This window comes from Lipotes vexillifer, unplaced genomic scaffold, assembly GCF_000442215.2.
Source record: "Lipotes vexillifer unplaced genomic scaffold, Lipotes_vexillifer_v1.1 scaffold70, whole genome shotgun sequence".
Taxonomy (NCBI): Eukaryota; Metazoa; Chordata; class Mammalia; order Artiodactyla; family Lipotidae; genus Lipotes; species Lipotes vexillifer.
Window position 1 is genome coordinate 4,868,627 of NW_006789896.1, and position 17,630 is coordinate 4,886,256.

Genomic DNA, 17,630 nt, shown 5'->3' on the forward strand with positions numbered 1-17,630 from the left:
AAAAATGTGAACTCGAGCTGGGGTTTTCAGGATTTGATATGTTTTTTATTTGCTGCAAACACTGTAATTTTAGAAATTATTCTAACTCTGAATGAAACTATTTCCATTTAATAACCATCTCTACCAATTAGGTCAGTGTAAGTAATATGTGCAGCTTTCTAGACTAAGAATATTCAGAATAATCTCAAGTTTGATAATATCAGACCAAACGGGATCCACTCTCCTAAAAACGGCAAAGAAGGCTGACTCACAATTTCAACATTTATTTATGGTTTCACTGTGGCCTAGTGTTTCCTTGGAATGGTCTCCTTACCAACCAAGGAAGATCAGAGTTGAAAAAATCTACATCAAGTCCTTTAAATTAGAAATAAAAAAAAACACACAAGCAAACATTTTGCCTTTGAGTAGGGTGACCATATTTTCTGATTTGCCCAGGACAATCCCAGGTTACTGTTACCCTGGTGTCCCATTTGTTTTAGCACTTGTTTTAGATTTTCCTCTTATTAATGAAGTGTCATTAGTCACAACTGCATTAAAAAATAATCCAAGATGGATCTAGTAGATCTGCACTTTGTACTTCCAACTTCTGCCATGGTATTGTTTACTTGTGGATGAAATATATGTGTAGTAACAGAATTCTCACATTAGCAAATGGCTAAATCTGAGAGACGACCACTGTTAGCCCGTATCTCTTTCCTAGACACTTTCCAGGGGCAATTCATTCCTCTCTTTCAAGGACAACTTGCAGAGTAATGGCTGATAAAATAAGCACTTAGGAAGATCTAACTCCTCTGGTTTATGATGGTGGTGAGAGAAATATTTGTCACTGCTGCCTTTGCTGGATTCTTAAATGCCATAACCCATGCCTGTAAGATGTACAAAGGTGGTGAGGTCAGCAAGAAAAGTAGAAAATTATAGCAGTCCTGTCATGGATACCATAAGAGTAGTCTGTGTGCTTTTACTATTGGGTTATCTCCTTCAGTGTATGGTGAGAACCTACAATAACATATTTATTTATTTATTTATTTATGTAAATATTCGACAATACTTTTTTATTTTGCAATAAACTCTAGCCATCAGTGAGCTCAAAGCCACAAAAAATACATATTTAAGGAGAACTTAAATTCTGAATTTCTACTGCTTAAAAAGCTGATGTGAGCTTATAACTTGCATGACATATGTGTTAACATTTACCATCCACCATGGAGAGATCATAGTGATATCACTGACTACAAGAAAAGCAAAAAACATAAATCTGCTAAAGGAGTACTGTATTCTACTTAAAAAGTTAGTAGTTATTCAAAGAAATCTATACCAAAAAAATTATGATTTAATACGTAAAGCTATAGAAGGTTCAATTGCACACCACTCTATCAACCATGACTTTTCATTTAGATCAAATGACTCTTTTTTTAATTTCACTTATATGAGATTTTAGTTGAAATAGATGCTAAAATTTACAATTTTATATAGTCAAAATACATTAACTGAAGTACAAAGATTTTTTGACTAAGCTGAAGTAAAAGTAACTTTTTAAAAAGACGTTACCACGACTGTATAATTTTTCTTTCTTTGCTGCTCATCATTATTATTATTTTTTTTATCAATTGGGTTTTAGATTTGAAATTTCGAAGAATTACCTTAAAAATCAAGTTATTTGGCCTCTTTCCTGGCTGGAACCATGGAGGGTGCAGAAGAGAAGAAAAAGAAGGTTGCTGCTATGCCAGAAACCCTTAAGGAAAAGCGAAAGAATTTTGCAGAGCTTAAGATCAAGCACCTAAGAAAGAAGTTTGCCCAAAAGATGCTTCGAAAGGCAAGGAGGAAGCTTATCTATGAAAAAGCTAAGCATTGTCACAAGGGATACAGGCAGATGTACAGAATTCAGATTCGAATGGCTAGGATGGCAAGACAAGCTGGAAACTTCCATGTACCCGTGGAACCCAAACTGGCATTTGTCATCAGGATCAGAGGTATCAATGGTGTGAGCCCAAAGGTCTGTAAGGTGTTGCAGCTTCTTCGCCTCCGTCAGATCTTCAATGGCACCTTGTGAAGCTCAACAAGGCTTCAATTAACATGCTGAGAATTGTGGAGCCATACATTACAGGGGATACCCAAACCTGAAGTCAGGAAATGAGTCGATCTACAAGCGTGGTTATGGCAAAAGCAACAAGAAGCGAATTGCCCTGACAGATGTGTTGATTGTTCGATCTCTTGGTAACTATGGCATCATCTGCATGGAGGATCTGATTCATCAGATCTATGCTATTGAGAAGTGTTTCAAAGAAGCAAACAACTTCTTCTGGCCCTTCAAACTGTCTTCTCCATGAGGTGGAATGAAGAAAAGACCACCTATTTTGTAGAAGGTGGAGATGCTGGCAACAGGGAAAACTAGATCAATAGGCTTATTAGAAGGATGAACTAAGGTATCTGCATGATTATTTTTGTAATCTGGTCAGTTAAGAAACAGTGACTGCTTTTAAATTGAAAAAACATTGACCTATTTGTTCTACAATGGCATTAATTTTGTAAATAAATGAGTTCTCTAAATTTTGGTTGCATTTTGTTCAAAATCACTTTGAAAACCTTAATCAAGTAGTCAACAAATGAATACCAAAAAAATACAGCGTGAAGAATTCAGTGAATGACAATTACTGGAAACAAAACTGGTATATAAGAACACATTAAATTTATCCCCAAAAAAGCATGAAGGAAATTTAAACATATTAAATGATGAGAGCACAAATAATGTGTAACATTTTATTTTAAAATTCTATAAACATGCTTTAGAATATCTCAAACTGTGCAAAGCATATTTTGATAGAGAGCTTCTTTAAAAATCATATAAGTTTATGTTTTTAGTAATGTAAAATGAAATTGAGAAAGCCTATGATTTTGAGGCACCTTAATTTGGCAAAACATTCAAAAGAATTACAAAAAGACAGATAATTCGATGAGTTTTACCTTACCAATTTTTTATCACAAAAAGTTTCCCTGAATTAAAGGAATAAGATAATACCTGTATAAATATTTTGGTTGAAATATATACGCACTTCAGTGTGACAAAAAAACCTGAAGATATATTCCAGTTAGTAAAATTTTTCTCTGAGATTATCAGAAACTTCAGCATTCGTAGAGAGAGTAATTTTCCATGTATAAGTATCATGGCTTACAAGGATTAGTAAATTAAATGTAACAATTTTCAAACAAAAAAATGCAACTTTGCAAGTTGAACAGTGACACTTTGCTATTTACCAATAAATAAGGTTCCTGGAAAGGTGCCTTCTCCAGAGTGTGAGGTCTCCATTACATTTCCGTGTGCCCAGAGACGTTCCCTTTTGAGTTATGTCATTGAGTGACTTTGTGCTGTGTCACCTTAACTAAGCAAGTACTATGGTTGCTTTCCAGCATTCCCTTCCCTGCAGAGTTTCGAGTTAGCATCACCCACAAATGACATTTTGTGTAACATGTGGAAGGCAGAAGTCCAGCATTTCTTTTTTTTAATGCTCTGAACATTGGTGCATCTGGTTGGGTACCAGGCAAAATGACAGCTCATATACATTGTCAGGGATCCACTAGCTCACCCAGGTGAGGTGCAGCAGCGCCTGGACCCACAGTTCCTCCAGCTCCTGCCGGATCTGCTCTTTCAACTTCTCCCTCCTTGGCCAAGTGCATGCACAGTTCCTCGGTGAAGGGTACCATCTTCTCTTTCCAGTCATCCAGTCTCTTTGAGATTGGAAGTGGGATCCCTATCTGTCTCTGACCAGTTTCTGCTCATGGATTCAGTTATTCTCATGAGTTTCTAGTTCATTCTCACTTCTGTCCATTTCAAGCTTTTTTTTTTTTCCAACTGCTGGTCAGACTGACCAATGGCAATTTCAGTTCCAACACTGGATGCTGAGGCAAGAGCCTACAAAGACCCCCACAATTGTGTAAGGTCTATCAGCCCCCACAATTGTGTAAGGTCTAAACCCCATAATAAATCGCTCGTTCTAATCACTCAAGATGGTTTGCTACTCTGATTGAACCTTGACACATCATCCCAATTCTTCAAAACCAGGTAGTTCCCTAAATTTTATAAGCCACCTGCCAGATACAAACACTGAACTTCATAGCCACTTCAATGTTTATGAAATTGCTTTCAAATGATATCTGGCAAATTGAAATAAAAATGACTGAAGTGGGGCTTCCCTGGTGGTGCAGTGGTTGAGAGTCCGCCTGCCGATGCAGGGGACACGGGGTCGTGCCCCGGTCCGGGAAGATCCCACATGCCACGGAGCGGCTGGGCCCGTGAGCCATGGCCGCTGAGCCTGCGCGTCCGGAGCCTGTGCTCCGCAACGGGAGAGGCCACAACAGTGAGAGGCCCACGTACCGGAAAAAAAAAAAAAAAAAAAAAAGACTGAAGGAAACACAGAAAGGAAAACCAGAAAATGCACTGCTTTTGTCCTTCAAAAAGAGGAAAGTTCATTCCTCCACGGAGAATAAAGCCCAAAGGGAGGGGTCGCTGGCTCCCTTGCAGGGATCTAATCAGATACCAATTAATTCCTCCTTATGAGAACATGTCACTGCATTTCACCTTTGCACATTTTATCAGGCACTCCATTCATTTAGTGGTGTATCCTGGCAAAACTGGAAGACATGTGGTCATCTTGAGTAGGTACTAGACCCAAACAGTGGTGTTACTGCAGATCTTAAAGAATAATGTAAGTTAGGAGTTTTAAGAGATCTGGTATTTGTGGCAATGTATGCTTTATTCATTGTCAATTCTGCCAGATCCCTACACCACGGGGGATAAAGAGAAGGGTGGGCAGGAGCCCGAAGATGGCAATGCAGCCAGCTGCGTTCTGTTTTTTTTTCTGTGGTATCCATGAGTCCATTTTGGATAATGGATAAATTTGTTTGACAAATACAAAACCAAAAAGAAAAACAATTTAACCTGGTCCTCAAGTTCTTTCTTCTTTATAGTCATCCCAAAGGGGATTAAGACAAACAGCCCAATTCTCAGTTGCCTTAAAGTTGTTTAAGAAAATGTCTGGGCATTTTACCAGCATGAGGAGTAACATCAAGGCAATTTATAAAAAGATTAATAATTAAAAATCTTTCCCCAGAAAACGAATACCATACAAAAGCTATTCAAAACTTCAAAGGGTCCATGCAGGCCGCATATATTTAGCCCATTTGAGTTATTTCAATTTACTTTAGGAAAAGAGAAAAAAAATCCCACAAAGCTGACATTATATAGTAAAGTCTCACGGATAGGGGAGCTACTTCATCATTTTGTGTGTTCCCCTGGCTTTTCTAAGGTCTCTTTTTCCTGTGGTTTTGTTCTTGTGCTGCTCGTTAGCACCTCCCCCAAAGAGGGGGCAGGAGCAGAGAAAGAGATAACACTCAAATCAGACAATTTTATCAGTCAGCCTGTCAACAAGTTGAATATACTGAGAACCCAGGAGGTGCAGAGGCACTTTTTAGTAGCTCTGATAAAAGGTTTGGTGGGGTAGGAGGTCAAAACTAATGACAACATTGAGTTTTTTGGATTATCAAGGGATTTTTATTGATTTGTGCCCTCCACATCTCCATTAGTGTAGATAACCAAAAGTGGGGCAAAAATAATTAAGCATCTATACAACTCTCTTAAAGGAGACACTTACAAATTTATCACTTTTATCCCCACAAGTTTGGGGACCTGTTGGGCAATTGAAATAGAAAACAAATTAATTTCCTTTACTCTGGCTAGTTTTTTAAAATCACACTGTAAGGAAAAATAAAATTCATCACAGCAGGTTCTCTAGCTCCCCAACAACCTTCTCTTTTCAGCCTGATTCCAGAGAGGCAGGACCCATGGAGAGGATACATCTGAGTGAAACAAGAAGCAAGATCACTGCCGCCACAATGAGCTGAAGCCTGACAATGAAGGATTGAGTTTGCCACAGATCCAGTAAAATTAACAGTGTGTGCTCTGCACACACTGATGTGGATTTCCAATGAACTCTGCTGTCTGCACAGAGACACAAAACTCCCCATCATGTCATGAGGCCATTCAACACATGAAGTTTGCTGAATGAAAAAGAAACAAGTGGTTGTTCTCTCTCTCTCTCTCTCTTAAGGGCATCTTAAAATTATTGTAAGCCTCAAGTTCCAAGGCAGAAGGAAAGATGATGTTTCGTGGTGAACAGCACCAGCTGTAATGCAAAACCCTTGGGATGTTTGCTCAAAGATGACATGGTTGGTTCTGGCGTTCTGGAAAGTTCACCAGGCTCTTTACTGTTGTATGGACCCGTTTGGACCTGTTTGCACTCAAAGTCATTCACCCCTCTTCCCTGCATCTGTGTTTCCCAGGCTCCCAGGACAGCTGGCTTCCTGCTGGGGCTCAGCTGATAGGAGGCACTAGTGGGAGATTGCATGATGGAAGGAAAGAAAAATCAGAGTATTTCTCCCTCTCTTCCTCAGGTTGTACCTCCAGAAGCTTCCTCATCTCTCTGGCTCTAGCTCCCACCGGACAGGCCTGTTGTGGTTCTAACTACCATAATCCCCAAACAGCACATCTCCCTGTCCCTTGGCCAAGAAATGGTAGCGACTTCCTGGTGTTGCTAATCTTTACCTTGACTCACTGTTTTCTCAGCCTCTCTAGCATCTGCGCAACTGAATCTCTGAATCAAATTTGCTTCCTTTTGGAACCCTCCTACACTGTTGGTGGGAATGTAAGTTGGTGCAACCACTATCGAAAACAGCATGGAGGTTCCTCAAAAAACTAAAAATAGAGTTGCCATATGATCCAGCAATCCCACTCCTGGGCACATATCCAGACAAAACTATAATTCAAAAAGACACACGCACCCCAATGTTCATAGCAGCACTACTCACTATAGCCAAGACATGGAAAAAACCTAAATGTCCATTGACAGATGAATGGATAAAGAAGATGTGGTATATAATGGAATATTACTCAGCCATAAAAAAAATGAAATAATGCCATTTGCAGCAACATGGATGAAACTAGAGATTATCATACCAAGTGAAGTAAGCCAGAAAGAGAAAGACGAATACCGTATATCACTTACATGTGGAATCTAAAATGACACAAACGAACATACCTACAAAACAGATGCACAGACATAAAGAACAGACTGGTGGTTGCCAAGGGGGAAGGCCGGTGGGGGAGGGAAGGATTAGGAGTTTGGGATTAGCAGATGCAAACTATTATATACAGAAGGGATAAACAACAAGGTCCTACTATAGCACAGGGATCTATATTCGATATCCTGTGATAAACCATAATGGAAATAATATTAAAAAAGAATGTGTGTATATATACGTAGAACTGAATCACCTTGCTGTACAGCAAAAATGAACACAGCGTTGTAAATCAACTATCCTTCATAAAAAAATTGCTTCTTTTAAATACCAAAGTGGTACTCACTTTCCTAGTTGGACCCTGAATGACACACTGGGTCAGGGCATTCTAGAGATTATTTTCTATCTTGACAGACAACTCAGTAGCTAGAATCCACTCTTTCATAATCTCATCTTCTGTTAGAATAGGGTTTCTCAACTTCAGCACAGTTGACTCTTCCAGCTAAATGATTCTCTGTTGTAAGGGGCTGTCCCATGCATTACAGGTTATTTAGCAGCATATTTAGCCAGGGCCTCTACCCAGTAGATGCCAACAGCACCTCCCCAGTCATAATAACCACAAATGCTCCTAGGCATTGCAAAATGTCCCCGGGGAGGGAAAAGTATCTCCCCCAGTTGAGAACTGATGCTGTATGAGATAAGATGGCTAGAGTTCTGTGCACACACCTTTGTTGCTCCCCCCCACACACACCTAGTCAGCGAATGGGGGCTTAAGGGCATAGAAGGAAGGACCTCTGATTAGTGGGGCCTCTGGTGGCCTTTCCTCATCATTACCATGGATTCTTAAGAGGGTGGGAGCAAGGGTACCACAGTCCCCCAGTTATCTTGAGCTGTGTTGACTCTGAAGACAAAAGAACCAGTTATCTTTCTCACTGGGGAAGATGCTGACCTAGGCTGGGCTGTGGCTGTGATAAGGCCAGGGATTCTCACTCTCTCTCTTCCTTTAGGAAATTTAGAAAATGTGGAGACTGGAGCCTGCAGGTATGTGCTCCTCTCCACATTCCATGAACTCTCACATGTGCACTTTCCACTCTGCATTTTTAAGTCCAAACCAGCCAACTGCGCGTGCTCAGCCGTGTTACACTTCTTGGGGAGCATCAGTGTTTCCTCTTCCCAGTCCGTTCCCTTTCAGGAAAAGCTCAGAAGGTACAGCCGACACCTTCCACGCAGCGTGGTACCAGCCTGGTTCCTTGCAGCCTGTAATTTAATTAAATGTCACCCCTCCCCCAGGTATTATATTTCAAATGCAAATAACTTGGTAATGTAATATTGTGGCTGAGACTTTAAACTCAAGGAAATCAAGAAAATCAAGTTATGGTCGCTCTTAGAATTAACATTCCTCTACACATTCTTTGGGCCCTGGGCTTGCTTTGTGTTGCTAACTACCATCAAACACACACTGAAGTGACTGAATATTCATTCACTCGGCAGGCAGGGGAACTCTGGTCTCTAAAGGTTGATATTCTCCCCATTAAAATAAATGGCCCTTAAACTGGACTTCTGATGCTAGAGTAGGGGCTGTTGCTCAGAGCTATGAGTGACAGATAGGGGAGTTTTATTGTAGCCCAGATCCATTGCTGGTTAATTGTTCTGCGTCTTTCTTTGGCCCTTAACTTCACAAATCACACGAAAAAAGTGCCATTCACCTCCTTCAGCAAGATGCTATTCATAACAACATGGTAATCGTTTTACTGTGCTTTCAATGCCTTCAAAAAAAGCAAACTACATATGAATGCAAAATACTTTAAAGTTTACTTTAGACATTACATAACGTATTTCTGTTGGTGTTCTCCAGGCTGAGGTGCAGTGAGATGGTACTTGATGGTCAAAGAATCACCACGCCCCAGAATCTCAGCCCACAATCAATCACTAAAAAAGCAGGCTCGGCCTTCAACTGTGTCCCTCATTAAGAAATACAAAGGGGCCAAGAAGTCAAACCACTGGGAAAAAAGAAGCCTCCCCTGGAAGGACACCCTGGAATTACCTCCTTGTGTACATGACTGATTATGAGATGGCTATAGTACCTATGTGGTTAGGACTTTGAACAAACTTTTTTTAAGTAAGAACTTAAAAGGTGTTTCCATTGTACTAGTTTGTAAAATGTTCTTATAGGTAGGGTGTGAAAAGGCAAATATGGGCCACCTCCTTATCAGGTTAAGAAGTCATCACATGGAGAAATACCAGCTTTATAAAAATATCCACTTCACAAGTCAAATGGGGTTGTTATTCATACCAAAGTGGCCATTAGGGAAACACTGAGACTTGAGTTCTCTTGAGTTTCTGAATCCTGGAAGTCCATGTGCCTTCAGAAGCCCCTCTTCCTCCATGCCTCAGAATTTAAGTCAAAAACTTCTCTCATAGATAGATAGAGTCTCCATAGCCTCCTCCTTCCATGCTATGTCCAGATGCACCCAACTGCATCAGAGCCAACTCCGAGTGGCTTTGAGCAGTGGGCTGTTTTGTTTCTTACCATAGCCCTAGATGCACCGGTGAGCACCAGGGAAACTTGACCCCTGAGCTTCATCAAACAGGAGACAAAACGCCACTGTTTCCAGGACTATTGCATTTATTTACTTATCTCTGTATTTACTTACATCCTTCTTTATTCTTAAGAGAGACTCATACCTGCTTCACAACTACAGAAAATAACACAAGGCAACCTAAGTGAGAAATTGGGAAGGAGGGGGAAGAAAGAAAAATACAAGGGGTATAATAGACCCAGAAATGGATGAATGCAAAATGGCACTGAGTCTTATATACTTGTTCTGAACAGACCACCAATTTGCTTCTAAGACTTTCTGGCAACAATGCCAAAAAGGGAAAATTTAATCACGTATGAAGTCCCCAATGTCCACAAAATGAAAACAGAGCAGGAGAAGACAAGCAATTCTTGATGCTGAGATTAAGTGGGTCCCCATTCAGCAAGTATGCATCACCAATACCATGATCGTCAACCCATAACACACTCAAATTTCCAAAGCATCAACCTAGAGCACCAATTCATTATTTACATCTTTGAAGAAGAAAGCAGCCTTCCTAGGGCCTTCTTCCTACTGAGGTTACAAGCCACTGTTAAATATGCATATGGAACACAAACATATTCCTTGCCAACATACTTTCTCCAGTTCACTCATTTTAAACACCAATAAAAATACTGTCTTAATGGAATGTCTCTAAAGGCGCAGAATAGCTCCTGAATTATGTACAAAACAATGTTTCAAGAGGGTATACTCAGGGTATGATTATTGTTTCCATGGCTTCCATTAGATTCTCATGTGTCTACCACCCAAAAAGGCTAAGAACATTTCCACCACCAGCACTCGACAAATGGTTGAGCTCAGGACTTCCATGAGACCAAGGAAAAAATATTCCATATTGTGTCATTTTGATCCTTCAGTGACACACAAAAATCACAAGGACTTTTTGGAGGGGTGGGAGTGAATAGGGTCAATCTGGTTTGTGACTATCTGAAATGTTAGTCCTAGGGAATATATACAGCAGCTCCTTGTCAACATTTAGAACAAGGCTTACCCTGTCAAGCAAGTCACCACTGTGGTCACCATTAATGGGGCAGAGTCCAGATTCTTCCTACAGAGCCAGGAATGAGCTCTGAGCAGACCTCGGTACCCCATCTCTCCTTGTCTAGTGGATGCTTATTATCATGAGAATCATGATCATAAAAGTGACCAAGCAAAACCCCTAAGTGCACTCCCAATCAGGAAGCTGGCAGGCTCATTTTTTAAATTACAAATAAGAATTTTTTTCTTATTTTTTGTCATCAATTTTTTAATAAAGAAACATATGTCATAGCAAATGAGAGTCCTGCAGTCTCTGCAGAGTCTCATCCTCCAGAGGAAATCACAGGTAACAATTCAGTGTCTATATACACAGAATGGTTTTCGTGTGTGTGTGTGTGTGTGTGTGTGTGTGTGTCATTTTTACTTACTTAATTCTTATATAAATGAGATCATGCTCTAAATACTGGACTACAACTTTCTTTTTTCCACTAAATGATATATCTTTGGTCTCTTTTAGGTCAGTTCTTATAAACAGACCTGGCTGCCACATATGCTTGCAAATGGTGTGTACTATACATGCAGTCAGTCAGTCTGCTTCACTCTTTGATCATTTCATAGCAGTCCATTGCAAAGACACAGTCTGCCATTGATATAATCAAATTCCTATTTTGGAATATGTCTGCCTGAATGTCCATCTCTGTTATTACAACGTACAATAGACTATACTTTATATATATATATATATATATATATATATATAGTACCCTTGTGAAAGCATTTCTGTTAGATACATGCATTTTTTATGTAACAGTATTTCCAAATGTCCCTAAAAATCAAAAAGCTCTACTGATTTATGTTACCAAATAAGAATTTAAGAGAATACTTATTTCTCTGTTCCCTAGCCAATACTGGCAATTATCTATACTTTTAATATATGGAAATCCGATAGCTAAAAACTTTTATTGAATTTTTATTAGAAAACACACATACACATGTAACTCCCATATATGATAAACACAGGAGCCACTGTATTCCTAATCAGAACGACTATAAATCCTTGAGTATAACCAAAGTCTTGTTAATACAATGGAGTATTACACTCACCCTTACTATTACACACTGTTATACAGAATGAAATGATCGGCAGTCATGAGAAGCTATCAGCTCCACTGCAAACAGCTGCACTAACTGTGTGCACACAACTCCAGGGGGCACCATTCATGCACACTATGCTGTACATGAATGAGGGTATAGCCTGCACAACCATACATGGTAACCCTCTGAGAAGCTGCTTCATTGAGAATCCAGAATGACATCCCTCTTAAAGCTCAAAGTGAAAACTCATTTTTTTTCTTAGTTCTACAGAGCCAGCTCCACCACATACCCAACAAATCAAGCCATGTTGCATGTGATGTCAGCTCAGCAAAAAGTTAGGCAAATTAATCCTTGTAAGACACTATTCATTAGTATCTAAAAAATCTTTGTCCCATGTGTTCACCCAAAGGGCATAACATTAAAATGGCATGATCTCTTATGACGTACAAAACGAGTTATTAATTTGCACTCATTATCTAAAGATGTTTGCCAGTAGCCTTTGGATACGTTTCTGGTATGCACATATGGTGCTTGACAGAGAAGATCTGGGGAGTTGTCAGTGACTACAGGGGACACCATTTAATCTGAACAACTCATATAGATGGAGATTACTCAGGGCTTCAGACACAATTATTCAGCTGGCAAAACAGGCTAGAAGTGGCGCTTTCAATTATCTATTTCAGTAAACATTCTCGCCTACCTCACTGTGGCATTTCTGAAGTGCTCTCTTTTAGGCTAGATCATGTGCATGGTCTAGACAGGTATAATAGTGTGGTGTCTCCTATGAGAGTGACTAACCAAAGAACGAATGTACATTCATTTTCCTCATTTTGTTTTACTACACATAGCTGGTTGGCATCTATACTGGCCCTGTTTTTTGGAGGTTTTGGTGTTCTGCATCAATCCGGATGGCTCCCTTGTCTCATTACCACCTTGACTCACAAAGCAAAACCCATCTGCTTCAAGATCAGTCTACATTTCTGATAGCTCTTGCATTCTGAATATTACTATTTCTTTTCTTAAATTTCCTTCTATTATTTGTGACAGAATATTTGGTATTGACTCATAAAATAGTGTTGCAGAAACCCAGTTTTTCGAGGACTGCCCCAAACAGACTGGGTTAAATCTTGCAATTAGCCCATAATCTGCATCTCGCAGCAGGAAATTCACTGTCGCAACTGCGACTTCAGTGGACTCAGTAGAATAAGCTATTGTTGAAGTAATTGCTGTAAAAGGTCATATATTTAAACCCTTCAATTTTTTGGACAACCTCTCAGAAATGAGTGATATAGTTGCTCCAGTGTCCAAAAAAGCAATAATATCCATACCACTTTTCTTTATAGGCAGGGTGGAATATTATTACCCCATTCATCACAGACTATTCTGGTTATAAAGCGTGTTTCTTTTTTTTTTTTTTTTTTTTTTTTTTTTTTTTTTTTTTTTGTGATACGTGGGCCTCTCACTGTCGTGGCCTCTCCCGTTGCCGGACGCGCAAGCTCCGCGGCATGTGGGATCTTCCCGGACCGGGGCAAGAACCCGTATCCCCTGCATCGGCAGGCGGACTCTCAACCACTGCGCCACCAGGGAGGCCCAAAAGCGTGTTTCTTGATATTTGAGAGACCTTTTTCTTTCACTGTCTTGAAAAAGCTGAAGGTCTCCTGAGCTGGGTGTCAGTCCTGGTGGTTGTCTTGTAATATGTTAACTTCTTCAATGTCTCCTCAACAATAGTGACATTTATCAATTTCCAACAAATTCCATCCTCTTACGAGCAGAGAATGAGGAGGCTAGTTTAAGATTCCCACTTCTTTTCAATCAGGAGTCACTCCATGGTCCAACTAGAAGCAGTGGATGGATTTATGTTTCAAACACAAAGGCCATCCCAGGCTAGGCGTTAAGGTACATATGTGTAGAAGAGGCAGAAAATAATAGGAAGAAGGGAAGCCCTGTGATGGACTAGACTATGAAAATCTCCCCTGAAGGCATCACGACTCAACTTCACAAAATAGTGTGGTCCTGGGCTTCCCTGGTGGCGCAGTGGTTGAGAGTCCACCAGCCGATGCAGGGGACACGGGTTCGTGCTCTGGTACGGGAAGATCCCACATGCCGCGGAGCGGCTGGGCCCGTGAGCCATGGCCGCTGAGCCTGCGCCTCCGGAGCCTGTGCTCCGCAACGGGAGAGGCCACAACAGTGAGAGGCCCGCGTACCGCAAAAAAAAAAAAAAATAGTGCGGTCCAAACCAAGCAAATGTACACCCTCCGGCTGCCATTTTGAAGTGACTTCTTAAAAGCTTTTACAATGAACGTACCCCATGGAGTCCAGAGTTTTCAAAGCACAGTAGAGTTTCTTCCCAATGCCTAAGTTTCTGTCTTCTTGCCAACTCTGACCCATCAACATTGGTTTAACTCAAGTTACTGATGTACTTTGATGATGTCTTTGGTGTCCCAACAATTTAGCGTTGGCCTAAGAGTGAGGCAGTTGGAAAAGGCTTCTCTTGCCTCTTAGGTTACTCAGATCCAAACCAAAAATCTAGTCGGGACGTGTTTATGACCATGTTCCTTATTTTCATTTAACCTTTTGGCACAGACTTCTCATACTTTCTGAGTGAATGTTGCTTGTGGAAATTGGGAGTCTACCCCTGCCAACCTATTCAATTTCAAATTCCCTCTATTTAGTTTTCCTTAGGTAGGGCAGGAGGAAGGGAGGCAGGGGGAAGGGAAATGAGGGCTGAGGTGAGAAGAGAGAGACTGGGAGAACCCAAATCAAGCATGCCATTTGATTACTGCGTCAATCCCGCTGCTGTTGCTCTACAGTCTAATAAACTTTAGTGGCCCAGAGTTACTCAGCTGAACACTCTGTTACTCTTACCATTATCTAGGGGAGGATTTGTCAGATTCATAAATTGTTCTACCACTGAACAGGGAAAGGCAGGCAGAAAAAAAAGAAACTTCAGACTTCCTTTGTCTCTTATTTATGATTTTTGTTATAAATCTCTTTCTTATATACAGAACAAAAGCAGGCTTGATAGCACTTAGTTTTAAACCATTCTCAGATATGATATATAAGTATGGCACCTGGGTAGTCTCCTGACAGAATACTAAATACAGAGTTATCTTTTAGGGCCAATGGATTAGAAAAGTCTTTCCAGAAAGCACATGGCTTATTTCTAGCCCCCTGAGACTTACATCCTATGTTAAGTGGGGTTTCACTGATGAGACTATTTCCTGTACTGGGGGTCAATTTTCTTAAAATGTTAAGGCAATGGAGAGGCAGCCATCTAGATAATGGTACACCGTATTGAAATTAAGCAAATTATCCAGCACTCTGAATCATTCCACAGGCAAGATAACAAATGCCCTGAAATGATCATTTTTGTAAAAACAAAACAGACCAAAATCTCTCATATATCTAATTAACCAGAGCCTAAACTTACCTACTATTAAAAGATGAGGTTTTTTTAACTGCCAAAGTACATACTTTTCAAAACAAGGGCTGTGTTTCAGATTAACTTTCAGTGAATTCTAAAACTGAATTTAAAATATTTTTATCAATCTTTTCAAAAGTCACAAAAATAGAGGGACAAACAGAAAGTGAATGAGTATATGTGGGTAGATCCTGGCACTGCTGCTGGCAGTCCCACAGCGGAAGAAGCTCAAATTCCTGAGATCCTTGATTACAGGAGAGCCACCTGCCCAAGACATTTTTATCTGACTCTGAGTAAGCAAAAAACAAAACAAAACAAAAAAACCCCTTACTATGTTGAGTCACTAAGATTTCCAAGGCTTGTTTGTTTTTGCAGCAGAGCTTAGCATACCTTGACTAATACATGAGGCAATCTAACCAGTTCTATGGATTTTACAATAATAGCAAAACAACTATGTTGATTACTCCCAACTTCATCTACCAGGTCAGCACCCCCAGATAAATAAAGGTACAGATATAGATATATGTAGGTATGTACACACACACATACACACACACACACACACACACAAACACATATCCTACAGTATTTCACCACAAGTTTCCTCATCTAATTAAATGACATCAATACCATTCAGTTGCTCAAGCTGCAAAACTGGTAGTCGTTGATTTTTCAGAGAAGCTTCTGGAATTCAAGCTCTATACCCTAGCAAATAAACTGTCTACTTTGTTATACAGCTAAACGGAATTTGTCAAATCTCTCCTGGGGAAATTCCTATCTTTTGTTTACAAATACACGCAATAAGAGGAAATGAAGTTGGGTATAATGTTCTACCATCTAGATTGTAGGAACCACTTTGAATCATTGTTTCAGAATTTTCTTGGCAGAATTCAGAATTTAATATTTTGAAATTTCACAGAGAATTTTCACGACATGAAATGGCAAGAAATGAAGACGTGTGATACTGGACAAAAGAATAATAACATTTGTAAGAGAGAGACAGTGACAACTTTGTTATATAAGTCAAAAATCCAAAATACAGAAACTAACCACATGCCATACCAGCACAAAACAGGTCTCCCTGCTTCAATCTACCAAAAGCTTAAATTAAATATTCCTAAAGCTACACTTTATGCATGTCATGCCTTCTAAAAAACCTGAAATATTTCCTCAGTATCATATAAATAAAGTTTAGATTTCCTGGTCTGGCATTCAAGATTCATTTCCAGCCTCTTTCATTCATTGCCATTCAACAAGTATTTCTGAATATTTTGAACTGTTATTGCTATAGTTCCCTATTTTAAATGTTTTAATGATGGGTGATAACATCCTGTGGCTTTAAACCAATGGCAAATATGACAAAGTAAAGAGGTTTCACAAATAAATAGCATGTTATCAATTCTTTTACCATAATGGAAAATGTGTACGTTTCATTGTAGAGTTGCTGTGAATTTATAGGCTGTATCAGTAGGTTTCAATGTGATTGTACATAAGAACTTTGTGAAAAATGCTTATACTCTACTTCTTTCATATAAATTCATGTTATTCTCCTATATACTGATGCTCATGCTGTTCCCTCTGCTTTGCATGCTGTTCCTCTTCCCAACATCTCTACCTACACTTCCTTCAGGAGCAGTTACTCCTGCCTCCAGGCTTACTCCATGTTCAATTTGCTGCCTCGTTAGTCTTTCTAAAATGCAAATCAGATCATATCACTTCCCTATTTAAAAGCCCTTGGACCTACACAATAAATCCATATGTCTTTTCCTGGCATGAATAACATACATAATCTCTCCCAAACTAATTGTAAGCCTAAATCTCCCAGCCTCCCAAACACATTCATTCTGTCCATAATGGATCACTTACTGCTTCCCAAATGTATTTTGTGTTTTTACCTGTCCATGCCCTTTGCCTTAAATAGCATTACTGCTTTGTCTGCCTGGTGAACTCTACTGATCCTTCGAGACTTGTCCTAAGGATAATTTCTGAGCTTTTTCTGTTTATATCACTCCTTCCTACCACCCCTGATAATACCACTACCACCCTCAACTAGGTCGAAGTTGTTCACCTATCACTGGAGCCACAATACTGCAGACACATCCCATCTGTAGTGCTTTCTCATAATTTGTTATAGCTCTTTACTGGACAAGTCTTCCCTAATAAGTAGGAAGTCTTCTGAAGGCAAGGTCCATGTCTCTTAATTTTTTTTAAGTTTTTATGAAATATCTAAAACACTCCGAAATATACAGGGTAACACAACAAAGACCAACCAGTGAGAAATAAAAATATTACTAATGCAGTTGAAATGCATGAGGCAACCCTCCCTAATGCTATATTATGTGTGATTGTGTGGGAGAGTTCCAGAGAAGAGATAAGGATCGTAAGGCAGGGCACCAACGCCACGTGCACTGGAATGTGTTACAAGATGTTATATTTGCCTTTTCATGCAGTGAGTAAATACAAGGGCT

The 17,630-nt window shown here is 39.8% G+C and overlaps 1 pseudogene; it reads left to right on the forward strand.

Moving 5' to 3' along the window:
* The first annotated feature begins 1,681 nt into the window (after nucleotides 1-1,681).
* On the forward strand, nucleotides 1,682-2,422 carry LOC103070035 (60S ribosomal protein L7 pseudogene; annotated as a pseudogene).
* The last annotated feature ends 15,208 nt before the right edge of the window (nucleotides 2,423-17,630 follow it).